Source organism: Tachypleus tridentatus, chromosome 7 (assembly GCF_004210375.1).
Source record: "Tachypleus tridentatus isolate NWPU-2018 chromosome 7, ASM421037v1, whole genome shotgun sequence".
NCBI classification, from domain to species: Eukaryota; Metazoa; Arthropoda; class Merostomata; order Xiphosura; family Limulidae; genus Tachypleus; species Tachypleus tridentatus.
The window spans coordinates 25509767-25523877 of record NC_134831.1 but is presented as its reverse complement, the minus strand read 5'-3'; the positions used below and the strand labels follow the sequence as shown (position 1 = coordinate 25523877).

General features: G+C 37.1%; 1 pseudogene across 1 annotated transcript in view; it reads left to right on the top strand.

Moving 5' to 3' along the window:
- Nucleotides 1-14111, top strand: part of LOC143255332 (serine/threonine-protein kinase SIK1-like) — a 76735-nt pseudogene that overhangs the window by 23532 nt on the left and 39092 nt on the right. The window contains exon 3 of the transcript XR_013030556.1: nucleotides 3375-3438. The product of XR_013030556.1 is annotated as a serine/threonine-protein kinase SIK1-like (transcript). The remainder of the gene's footprint in view (nucleotides 1-3374; nucleotides 3439-14111) is intronic.

The window sequence follows — 14111 nt, the reverse complement described above, 5'->3', positions numbered from 1 at the left end:
TTTATTTTTAAGTTTTAGCTAAATTTGTTTTGTAGGTCGTATCACTCTGGAATGCGTGATGTACACAACTTTGTGTACATCAAAGCAATTTTTGAGGCATAAAAAGAGTGTAACGTCAGATTTTTATTTTTTTTATTACAGTGTTGAAGTACGAATGCTCTGATCCAGTTTTTATTTTGTAAAAAAAGTAACTTATAAAAACAAAACTTTTTATGAGAATAAAAATAAGTCATAAAACCGAATGCAGCATATAATGTGGGAAATGTAAGCCGAGGTAAAAGAATTTATCTACTAATACTTTTCTTATTAGTAGTGACTGTATTGTTATTATTATAAGATGTGCAACAACTCTCCAATTAAACTCTTTAATCTTCCACTGGAATCAACCACACAAGCGAGAAGAAACAACAGGGGAGAAGCATTGACCGTCACCAAATAAGTACACACAGTTGTGAATACAATTTGTAAACACATATGCAGTTCATTTATGCAAACTCCTACAGTGAAATATGTGTATTTTGGTTTTACCCTTAAGCTTTTCAGTTTATATTCCAGTTATGCTTTAACGTTTTTTAAAGTGTAATGACGAATGAAATATTTCTTTTAGTTTGTAAAATACTTTAATTTCATCTAAGTGTTTTTCAATACAATAGAATAACAAAGCATTTAACCCCACTGAAATCTGTATGTCCTGGGAGTTTACTGGAAAAATATCTGAGAACATTTCTAGTGTAATATTAACCTGTTCAGTGTCGTAGACGAGATAACTCGTCCAAGCCGATCGGTAACACAGTGCCACGGACGAGTTAATTCGTTCTCAATGTGTTTTTAAAGACATAATTTGACCTACTTGCAAATTGTTTCACTTTCGATCCAAAATGGTGTCACGAAAAAAAGTTACAAAATGAAAAAGCATTAGAGTTGTATTTTGAACTTGGTTCGGAGTTACCGTAGCATTTGAAATACTTGCCAGTCAACAGGTTAATTCTAAAATCAGACTACATACCCATGTGTTACTACATATCTCGATTTATCGTAGAAGTAGACTAGAATGGTTGACCTTTGATATTTCAATGAAAAAGTTATTTACCGTTATCTTTCACGGCAGTGATACTTTTATAGACCCAAAGGTAATAACTAAATACAAGATGTACTTAAAGATGTATCAGTTAAGTTCATTTTAAGAATGTGACTCAAATATATAACTACAACAATGCCTTCCATGTTGTTAAAATTATTTCTGAAGGATGCATCTGAATGCAATGTACAATGTAGGTGTACAATGACTATCAACTAGCACGTCGGCCCGGCGTGGCCAGGTGATTAAGGTGCTCGACTCGTAATCTGAAAGACACAGGTTCGATTTTCGTCACACCAAACATGCTCGCCCTTTTAGCTGTGGGGGCGTTATAAAGCTATGGTAAATCCCACTATTATTTGGTAAAAGAGTAGCTTAAAAGTTATCGGTGGGTAGTGGTGACAAGCTGCCCCTCTAATCTAACACTGCTAAATTAGGGACAGCTAGTGCAGATAACCTTTGTGTAGCTTTGCGCGAAATTCAAAAAACAAACAAACAACTAAAAGATCATGAAAACGAGTGTTTTTGTATGATTGCCATCCCTTAAGAATAAAATATACCTATTTTACATAGGTAAATATTTTAAAATCATATAAGTATGAAGTGTTTGAATATATACATTATATAACACACACATATTACATAAATTCAAATATGGTGTTAATAGGTCGCTTAACATTATGTTCTTTAAACTGCATGCACACACAAAATATACCAGATAAACCAGTATAAAAGCCACCAAGTGGCACAGCAGCATGTTTGCGGACTCGTACTGCTAGAAACAGGATTTCGATACCCGTAGTGGGCAAAGCACATATAGCCAATTGTGTAGCTTTGTGCTTAACTCCAAACAAACAAATACAGTATAAAATATTTATTATGTAAGTTTAAATCTTTAAATGCTAAATCCAAGATCAGCAAGTAAATAAACTTCCTGAATAAAAATGATAAAATAAATTTCAAACATACTTAATAATAACACGATATTCATAAGATATCTAATGTAAAACATTTCGAACATTAACCTTCTAGAAAGACTTCAGAGAACGAAATCCTCAACTCGTGAGTAACAAACCTATAATATATACCAAACATTTCTTCTCTCTCAAGTGTGTTAGTTAAGATAGCTTTTCTTTCGCGGTTTTTCGAATTTTTTAAGCGATTTTTTTTCTTCTCAAACTCCCATATTACTACTATTATATCGAAAGTGTTTGACCTTCGTTGTAACCTTAACAACACTGACTAAACATTATCCAGTAATCATTGTACGAAATTTGATCATAATTATGTAAAATAGTTTCGCGGTTTGAGGTAAAAATGAACACAGATGTAAATTGTTTTTGTTTTTTGAATTTCGCGCAAAGCTACTCGAGGGCTATCTGCGCTAGCCGTCCCTAATTTAGCAGTGTAAGACTAGAGGGAAGGCAGGTAGTCATCACCACCCACCGCCAATTCTTGGGCTACTCTTTTACCAACGAATAGTAGGATTGACCGTCACATTATAATGCCCCACGGCTGAAAGGGCGAGCATGTTTGGTGCGACCGAAATTCGAACCCGCGATCCTCGGATTACGAGTCGAACGCCTTAACACGATTAGCCATGCTGGGCGTCAGACGTTAATTAATTTACGGTATGCTCGTTGTTCATTTTCTACATAAAATAATGTTTCCACATGGTCGTTTTCTTTCTATTTAGTAATGAATATAGCTACATTGAATGAAATAAAAATTGAAACTAATTTACGAAAAGGCATTGTTCGCATACTTAGCTTTTATGTTTTGAGTCTGTATAAGATTTGACTCTGTATTTCATTTTGTCTTCTACAATCTACCCTTTTTTTTTATTAGATATACTTCGGCAAAGTTCCCGCAAATGTTTTGTCAAGAATAAATAGAACCAAAATTAAGAGTAACAATTTTTTTAACTTTATGCTTCTGAAGCTCACGTCGTAGCCAACAAAGTGCATAATTCTCCTCGAGGTTCATGGCATACGCACTTTTACTGCCCTCACGACGGTAAAGAGTGCAGTGTTCCTTATGTTATGTGATTCCATTGTCTACTGCGTGACGGACAGACAACATGCTTCTGTACAGAGGTGCGAGAGGTTATAACAGGTGACCCCTCCATACGGCTTTGGCTCCTTTCGGGGAAATAATATGAAAAATAGGAATGTTTTCAGCCAAAATCAATGTCATTTTGAGATCAGTTTGTTGGATTATACGAAACGTTATGGTGGTATGATTAAACATTTGGAGCTAATATAATCGGAGCTAATTGAAATATTTTCTTATATAGGTGATGGAAACGAAGAACATGGTGTATTTAGTATCAGAATATGCTAGTAAAGGGGAAATATTTGGTAAGATCTTGTTTTTATGCTTTTTATCTTTTTCAAATATTTTCCAATGTGTACATAGTGTTGAATGTCTTTAAATGCTCTAGATTGTTATCTTGTTATTTTTATTTGGAATAAGAACCTTTGAGAAGGAAAATCTAATTATTTTGTTATAAATTAACATGATTTTATGTGTTCAAATATATATAAACTTCAGGCTTATTTATCCACTCTTGATACATTACTGCTGAGCGATATTGTTCTCAGGACATGTAACGTATCGCTGAAACTTAAACATATTTTATAGCCTCTGTGTACCCATATAATTTTGATTATGAAAATATAATAATGACTATAATTAAACACTATTGTTCGACTCTGAATTTTCAGTGTAGCAAGCCTCCTTGTAGGGTGGCGAGGTCAGTTGTAAAACACACATTTTGATAAACTTATCACAGACTATCCATAGTACGTGGACATCAGTTACGAAACCGTGTGTAAGCAGATAAAAGTCACAATAGCATTTCAGACCTCAACAAACGAGTCGACAAGTATGTTTTCATGACCATATTTTTCTTATGAAAACAGTAATTGGTTTTAAGATATTGCTTGAAGCCCGTGAATATTTATGATGACGAGAAACTCACTTGAAGTAAAAATGTATTCTAATGACGGCTCGTATGGGTATTAAAGTTTAATTAAAATAAAGTACAGAACAATATTTCGACCTTGTTGTATCATGAATATTTGTAAATCTTTATCGACTTTGAATCCTAAGTTATTATACTGAGCTTGATACTTAGAGAAATGCTAGGCGTCATGGTGATGTCAGAATGTTCTATTTTATAAAAATAAACTCGTATATAGGGTTGAAGGCGTTCTTCCGGTTAGTTTAGATTATAGCATCTAAATTCTTTACTTTCCTAAAAGCTCTTTTGTGCAAATTTTTCCGCTTTCTTGGACTCCTTAGTGGCTCAGCGATAAGGTTAAGGCTTACAACAAATAAAATGTTCATAGTTTACAATGGGAACCACATAGAATTTTGCACTTAAACACTCACACACACTGTATTTATGTGAGAACATTCAGTGTTTCTTTCTTCGACATATAGTACCTGGATCGTTTAAAAAAATTCTCTGCAATAATATTTTTCCTCGAAAAGTGCTGTGACATATTCTTCAACCGTAAGTCTAGCTGTTGTGGCATTGCACTGTTGAATGGCCAGATCGAATATTCAAGTACATTTCATATTACCCATGGTTATATGGCTTGGATGCTTAGTGACAAGTTACATTAACATCTGTAAGTTGTCTTTACAAAGTTCAATGAATTCTCCATATTTAGTTTCTGTCGCTGGTTAATTGAATTATTTTCTTTCTCAGTCGTAGTAATTACTGTTTGTTATCCATAATTAATGTCACTGAATTACATTTTCTGGATTGCACAGTTGTTGTTTTTAATTAATATTTCTCCAGTAGTAATATTTCTTCATTAGTCTTTGTTGGTATTCACCCTAATAAGCAGCTTATAAGAGTGTGCAGTTTATCGGTACAAATTTTAGTTTTGTTTTTCATCATGTATTGAGGAAACCAATAAATTAACTAAGTTCTACAAATTGCGTATAAATTTAAGATGGTTTTCGTTTTGCTTTTTCAAAAGACAGAGTTAAACTAGGATTAGTAGTAAACTTAAAAAGGGTTAAACTGATGTATATTATGTGTTATGACCCCAAGAGCTAAGTTTGTGTTCATTTTGCTGTTTTTTATGTCTTCATAATGAAACGTATAATGACGAATGTATTCTGTATCAACATTAGAGGTCCCTTCGGTCCATTATCATTAATCGTATTTTGTCATTTTCCACGTCAGAACTTCGGTACGCGAAACATCTATCCATACTAAGTTTAACACTGTTTGCACATACGTACAGATCAAGAGAATTATCCATATAATAAAGCCAAGAACAAATATTATCGAACATAGAATACAGACTGTTAAATGAAACTTGTGTGCAAACTGCATATTGGAAAGAGTAAAGTATAACTTAATATCTTTAGAATTGGGACCTACACAACGTTTCGAGAGAGGTAGGTACTTTCTACGTTTACTAGCTTTATTGCTGTTACCTTCAGCATTTTATGCTTCTGTTGAATTGTGAGAAAAGTATAGAGTTACTGATCATACATGGGATAACATTAGTTTATGACCCTAATATATGGTTGTTAATCTAAGAGTAAGACACATTGTACTAGATTAAATGTTCTCGCTTGCCTTTTAGTTTTGCATGCTGAATCTGATGTGTATTATTATATAAATTATTTTAGTAAATTAGTAAACATAACTATTGCGTCCCCTCGGTGTGGATTCCTGTACGTGGTGAGAGGACCTCCCAGGGTAGGTTCTGTTTTTTCGGTTTACTTCCTCTGGGATCTAAACATCCATCCACGTGTTTGCAGTGCGTGATGACCCGAAAAGGGGAGGAGAGGATCCTGGTCGTTGAAGGGTCCAACCCTAACACACCACTTTGGCCTTGAATTCCTGTAGAGGGGCGGCCTTCGGGTAACCACCATAGGGTCAATCGGCTGGTCCACTCAGGCTAGGGTCAACCAAGTACCAGTGTTCAATGTTCTCAACAGTTATTGTGGACATTGTATCTGATGCTGGTGTTTGGCTATTGTGCTCACGAAACAATGGCGTTCATGCAGTGTCCTTGATTGGCATTGTAGTGCGTCCCCTTGTAAGAATCCATTGTGGATGGGGTCAGTAGGTAGTGAAATATTCTTTTTTTATTATGGATCCTTCAAATAAAAACTTCAGTAAAATAGTGAAAAAAGCCCACAGGTAAACGACAACGTCTTGAAGATTCTGAGCAGAAATCTTCAACATCTGTAACACCTGTACCTCGTGTTCTTATATTACGTTTTCTTTCAGACAAACTTTCAGGGCAAATGTCTCCCTTTTTCATTCAGAAGGGACTAGAGGGACTTGCTCGTTCTCCAAAGTCTGTAAAAAAGCTTTGCTCTGACGATGTATTGGTGGAAACATCTACCTCTCAACACAGTGAGCTCCTCTTGCATGCAAAGGCAATTAGGGATATACCTATTGAGGTTACACCTCATGCTACTTTGAATTCATCACGAGGAGTTATTTTTGAGAGGGATTTGAAGAAAATTCCCGAGTCAGAGATTCTCCCTTGTTTCTCCACCCAAGGAGTTTCTGTAGTGAGGCGTATCTACACTCGCACAGATGTCCTCATTTCTGATATTTACATCACCACATTCAGCTGACACCATCAAGGCAGGTTATCTTAATTGCAAGGTACAGCCATGCATTTCAAACCCGGTCAGATGTTTCCAATGTTGTCAGTGGTTCAGCCACTCGAATACGTCATGTTGTGGTTCCTTGATGTGTACTCGTTGTTGTGGCAAAGACCACGTTGCCTGTGAGTGTGAAACAGACCCTCGTTGCGTCAATTGCAATGGCTCTCACCCATCCTACATTCGTTCTTGCCCCAAATGGTTGGAAGAAAAAGAGGTGCAGCATTTGAAAACAATTCAAAACATTACTTACTACGAGGGTCGAAAGTTACTGTCCACCACTTCATCTGATATGTATGCTACTGCACTTTGTTCCACTACTACATTTGGAGTGCAAACGGATCTCTCTGTGCCTCCAAAAGAATCGTTCTCAAAGCAAATGAAGTCTTTTGACCTCCATGGTTAAAAACGTTGATAAATGAATTGCAACACCCATCTCTGTCTCTAACGTACATTCCTGGGAACCCCAAGATCTACTTCCTTTGGTTCCGGGTATGGGCATTTCCTCGGGTACATCTTCTCCCGCCCCAAGTTGCAAAACGATCATTTGTTCACGTCCTCAGTCGCTGGAATCCTCTTTCAACAACAAATACCTGCCCGATCGACCCAGAGCAAGATCCATGGAGGTTGACAGACCTTCCTCGAATAAATACAATAAAGTAAAAAGACGCTGTCATAAACAGAAGGGCTGTCCACCCAATTCGCCTACAAAGAAAAAAAAATGGTCACCTTGATATAATGGAACTGTGGAGATTTGTTCTAATCTGGGTGACATCAAAACGCTTATTGCCTCCTACCATTCTGTATGTCTTTCCTTACAGGAAACATTTCTGAAACCTGTCAATGCAGTCACCATTTGGCAGTTTTCTTTGTACAGAAATGACAGGCTGTGTGATAGCCGAGTTCATGGAGGGGTGGGACTGTTGGTTGATCGGCACGTGCCCACCTTGTCTTTGCCATTCAACACACCTTTAGAGGCCGGAGCTATCTGTGTTTCCTTGGGTCGTACCATAACTGTTTGTTCTCTATACATGTAGCCTGGAGAGACCTTGATGCTCTCATTCAACAGTTGCCGTCTCCCTTGTTACTCGTGGGGGACTTTAATGTGGGAAAGTGCTGATATTGATGGGAGGAGTCACTCTATAGAGAGTATGCTCTCTGATAACAACCTTTATCTTTTCAGTACTGGTTCTTATAGTTATTTTCATACACCTAGTCACTCCTTTACTGCTATTGATCTCTCAGTTTGCTCCCCTTCTCTATTCTTTCAATTTTCATAGAGGGTTGATAATGATCCATGAGGCAGTGATCATTTTCCTATAATTTTGAGGGAGACTGGCCGTAGTCGGTGCCACCCGAACCGCGTAACCCAGTGGAAGTTGATCAAGCGAACGGACCCTCTTTTATTTCTGTCGCAGAACATAATCCTATCATTGTCTGTAAGCCATAAACAGATGACTGTGTGGCAGCAGTAACTGACTGTGTTATACAACCAGCTGCTTAATGTATTCCTTAGAAAATTAACACGTTTCCTACGATATCCTCGTCTGTGGTGGAATCCTCCCTGTCACATGGCACAGAAGGGTCAAAACATGTCTGGGATATTTTCGTAGATATCACACTCTCGCACCGCATCGCTTACCACCAAGCCTTTGCACATGCTTGGTGGATGAGATGTTAAATCCAGAAGGACTCATGGAATAAGTTCACAACCACCACATCTTCTTCCACCAGTTCCAAAGTCATGTGGGATAAGATTCGAAAGGTCAGTGGGCAATATAATTCTGTTCCCCTCTTGATCTTGCTTTCTGATGGCCAGGAAGTAGCTGATACCTGTAGCAAACATCGTTGATACTCTCGGTGAAAGCTTTTGATGGGTATCAAGAACTTTTTCTTCTTCCTCCACCTACTTAGCTATCAAGACTCGGGCAGAGCGATCACATTTTTCCTTTCGAGCTGATTGTCTTTATGACTATAATCGTCCCTTTACACTGGTGGATCTCAAACTGGCCCTTCATTGGTCTCGCAGTACATCGGTCAGACCCAATGATGTATGCTATGAAATGCTGCGCCATCTATCCCCTGCTTTTCTTACTACTCTTTGATTGTTTATAACTGCATCTGATAGGAGAATGTTTTTCCTGATGTTTGGCAACAGGTTATTGTCCTACCTTTTTCTAAGCCAGGTAAGGATTCCAACTACTGTCCAATTGCTTTTACGAGCTGTCTTTGTAAGACCTTAGAGAGGATGGTTAATGCTCGTCTCATTTGGTCCTCGAATCAAACAACCTCCTCTCGCCCACCCAATGTGGGTTCCAACGACAGAGCTGTACCATGAACCATGTACCTTGAAACGTCAATCAGAGAAGCCTTTCTCAAATGACAACATCTGGTATCAATATTCTTTGACATTGAGAAGGCTTATGATACAACGTGTAGGTATGACATTTAACGAGACCTCCATTTATATAAGTTACGTGGCAATTTGTTCATTATTATTAAACATTTTTTTAATGAAAAGGCGATTCCAAATTCATGTGGGTTCAACACTTTCCCATTCATTTCTACAAGAACTTGAAGTCCCTCAGGGCTGTGTTTTGAGTGTCACACTTCTCAATATGAAGATTAATGCTACCACTGAATAACTCCCTCTTACTGTTGCAAATGGGCTCTATGTCGACGACTTTCACATCTCATGTCAGTAGTCAAACATGAGGTATATTGAGTGGCAGCTACAGACTGCCCTCAATCGCTTAATGAAATGGACCACAGCAAACGGCTTTAACTTCTCTCTCTCGAAAATCGTTTGCATGCACTTTTGCTGCCAACGTGGTATTCACTCTGATCCTGAACTCCGAATAAGTGAAGTTGTGCTGAGACAAAGTTCTTGGGGCTTATCTTTGACCATAAGCTGACCTTTACACCACACATCAAGCAGCTACAGGTCAAATGTACAAGAGCACTGAACATCTTCCATGTCCTCTCTTCCACCACTTGGGGAGTGAATCGATTTTATATGCTAAAGATATATCGTGCTCTTATTCGATCAAAACTAGACTAGGGACACTGGGCTGTGGCTCTGCCAAGGACCTCGGCCTTAAAGATGCTGGACCCCATTCATCATCAGCGACTTCGGCTCTGCACTTGGCCTGTCTTCACTCCTCCAGTTCAGAGCTTATACACAGAGTCTCATGAACCTTCTTTGCCCCTCCGTCGTTTGCAACTGTTTTTATTATATGCTTGGAAACTTCATTCCTTACCAAAGCATCCCACCTGGGGTTGTGTTTTCCTTCTTTGATGGGACATGCTGTTTCAGAACTGACGATCTACCATTGCTTTTTTTGGCTTTCGTATCCAGGTGAAGTTACATGAATTAGGTCTGTCCTTGGATAACATTGCTCTATCTAGTGGTCAGCCCATCCCACCATGGCTTCTTACAGTCCCCAAATGTGACCTATTTTTCAGTCATCTGAAAAAAGCAGACACTCCAGTTTGGAAATACTCTCTGTAATTTGCTGAATATCTTATGAACCATCCTTCCATTCCCATTTATTACAGATCGTTCGAAATCAGATGACTGTGTGGGCTCTGCCATGGTTTATTGTGGTTCATTGGTTGGGCACAGAATCCCCTCTATAGCTTCTATATTCACTGCTGAACTTTACACCATTTCTCTTGTTTTGGATCGCATAGAAGCTAAGCAGTACTCAAATTGCACTGTTTATACTGACTTGCTTAGTTCTCTACTGGCCGTGGAATCGCTTCACTTTAGTTTATATCCTGTTCTCGCCGATATTCAAAACCGATTGGCCCATTTCTCTTTAACATCTACGTCTATCCAGTTTTTCTGGATACCAGGCCACGCTGGTATTCGCGGGAACGAGCTCGCCGACACCGCAGCTAAATTTGTCTGCTCTATCACTGCTGGTCTGTATTCAAGGCTTAGCTCTGTGCCACTTGGCAATAAACTTGGAGCGAGCAACGTGAAAACAAACTTTTTGAAATAAAACCCTATATTGGACTTTGGCAGTCTTGCTACCTTAAGGATCGTAAAGAAGAAGTTATACTAACAAGACTACGCATTGGTTGCAGTTTTTTAACTCATCATTTTCTTTTATCTGGGACTGATGCAACAATATGTTTAAACATGTTCTGTCCCAAGGTTTATTCATAACATTAGACAATGTTATTGGCGACGGTGACACTGTCCACCTTTAGAAATGTTTTTATTTTTTTTAAAGGCCATTAATCTTTTTAATGTTATTTAAATTTGATTTTTAAATGTATATATTAGACCTTTTTTAATGTGATTCCCTTCTAAGAATCGAAGTCCAACTAGTTCGATTTGAAATTAGAAACTGGCCATAACGTCAAGAAACTCGAAACCAGGACTGGAAAGTGCAACTTCAGGTGGCTAACACTGATTTTTGAACTTACGCGTTAGCCATCCTGGCGAGTTATGATAATTACAGTTATGCTACAAAAAGTCCTTTACAACTTGTATTACTGCAGTTTTTCCCTTACTGCTGTAGACTAGATGTAAAAATTGGATTTAATGCTATTTATTTATGTTTTTAATGAAAAAAAAACTTTGACATGTTTTACCTTAATTTCCTCTTGTGAATGTTAATACTTTAATTTTTTACCGGATAAGGCCCGGCATGGCCAAGCGTGTTAAGGCGTGCGACTCGTAATCTGAGGGTCGCGGGTTCGCATCCCCGTCGCGCCAAACATGCTCGCCCTTTCAGCCGTGGGGGCGTTATAATGTGACGAACAATCCCACTATTTGTTGGTAAAAGAGTAGCCCAAGAGTTGGCAGTGGGTGGTGATGACTAGCTGCTTTCCCTCTAATCTTACACTGCTAAATTAGGGACGGCTAGCACAGATAGCCCTCGAGTAGTTTTGTGCGAAATTCAAAAAACAAACAATTTACCGGATGTTTGGCGCAGATAGCCTAGTTATTTGCGCCATAAAACTCCAAACCAACCAATCAACTGTTGCGCTGTTAGTTACCTTAGCATTTGACAATAACACATGAGGACGGAAGCTGTGATGAGGAGAGGAGGGTGATGTTATCAAAGATGTCGAGGGCATAGTTCTATGGTTTGCCACCAGATGGCACGTTACTAGGCCCCCATAACAGGCAGCCATTATGAATGATTGTGTAATTGTACCCCAAAACAGAGAACGTCTTTTTTATGCAGCCATGACTTATAAAATGCATGTCTTAAGAAGCCTGCACTTAATCGGCATAAAAACAGGCAATTAAACGTAATTCATTTATAATTATAATAATTTATAATTAAATCATCTTAAAATGTACATAACATTTCTTTGTTAGTTGTTAGTCATATAAGAAAAATACAATAAGTAAAACTTCCTCAATTAAGTAATTAAAGATTTTAACTACTAAATTATTATATTTCCTGTTCTAAAAGGACTATGATACTCACTATTGCTATAGGCTTAAATCGCCTTAAAAAGGACAATACCATAAAACAGTTATAACGTACGCTTTTACTAATTTTACTTTATGTAACATAATAATTTACACATGCTACACATGTCTCAACTTTTACAAAAATGAACTTTCACTTATGTATATATTTAATTATTATCATTATAACAACTATCCGTAGGATTTTAAAAAAAAATCATACTGTCACGGTACTTCTACAAATCATCAACGTTAAGATTTTATTATGTTAGAATCAATATTTTACATATTTTTCAGTCTGATCTAAAATAATAAATGGTTATATTGCACCTTATCACCTCCAAAAGCACACAAATCTAGTGAAAATATGGAAAACGTAATTTATTTCAATGTTTTGTATGGCAATTTTTCACAAATCATACATAACCCTATGTTACTATTTAAAATACCAGAACTTTTAGACTGTCTAGCAGTAAACATACATAAAAGTTTCTACACGTTGTTTTTAGAGTAAGTACAGACGGCTAGTAAATTGTTGTCTGTTTAACATTGCTTAACATGTAAGAAGAAGTGCATGTGTGTTTTCTTATAGCAAAGCCACATTGGGCCATCTGCTGAGCCCACCGAGGGGAATCGAACTCCTGATTTTAGGGTTGTAAATCCATAGACATACCGCTGTACTAGCGGGCGGCTGTAAGAAGAAAGAACTGTAACAGTACATTGAACATACTGACGTCATCAACCCTTAGTAAATTGTTTACTAAGCACGTGACTCTTTCGAGATTAGGAGTGACATAAGAGCAGATCTGGTTTGACCATCAGATTTGTGGTGTAATGAAACATAATGTAAACTAAAGACATGGAGGAAAAGCCCATATGATTAATTTGAAATATTGCATCCATAAACCAAGCGATTGAAGTTTTGATAGAAACGCAGTGTTTATAACAAAAACCATTGGTTACTATAATCATTTTGTAATAATAAACTCTGTATAATATTTGCTTTACAGAAGTAATCAAAGTTTTCCTTATTTAATATTTTATAACTAAATCCACCATGGGCATAATAGTTTAAATCTGACCTTCGATATACAAATAAAGACTTGTAAAGTGTCACAGATTAGACAATATTTAAATGTTTACACGTATGATGGTGTAAATAAAACAAATCTATTAGGTATAGACAGGACACGTGCCAGAAACAACGTGCATTTCGATCGTTTAAACAAAACGACAAACAACCTACATTTTTTTCAAGTTTCTTACGATAAAATATATTACCCATCTTTTTTTCACGTTTTATAAATAGTATATTTGCAATCCAAAGAAACTATTACGTCCATTATACTAAGTTTCAAACTAGAACTCGAATATTTCTCATTTAAAGATAACATTCAAAGTGTAATGTCTTAACTTATTGAAGGTGTGATCATGTAAGTGTGTACAAAAGTGTCCATCCTACAGTTTGGCAGTTTATATCTGATAGCATAATATCGTGAAATATGTACAGATTAAATTAGTTTTCCCTAAAGTTACTACTGTTGTTTTTCCATAAAGTCAGTATATTTAGAATTAAATTTGAATTGTACTTAAATCTGTCTCTAATTATTATAGTGAATATGATGATTTTCAAACAGACAATGCAGACATACCGCTTCATATATTGGGATATTGACAGTCTTCGACCTTATTCCCGCCTTCCGCTAGTACAGCGGTAGGTCTACGAATTTACAACGCTAAAATCAGGGCTTCGATTCCTCTCGCTGGGTTCAGCAGATAGCCCAATGTGGCTTTACTATAAGAAATACGCATACCTTACTCCTCCTTCTACCTTTTCCCCCGGTACTTTACACTTTAACATCACAAGCGACCACTTTCCTATCTCCTTTAATATTTAGACAGCATACTCATATTAACCTCCCACTAGATTTAAACAATACAAAA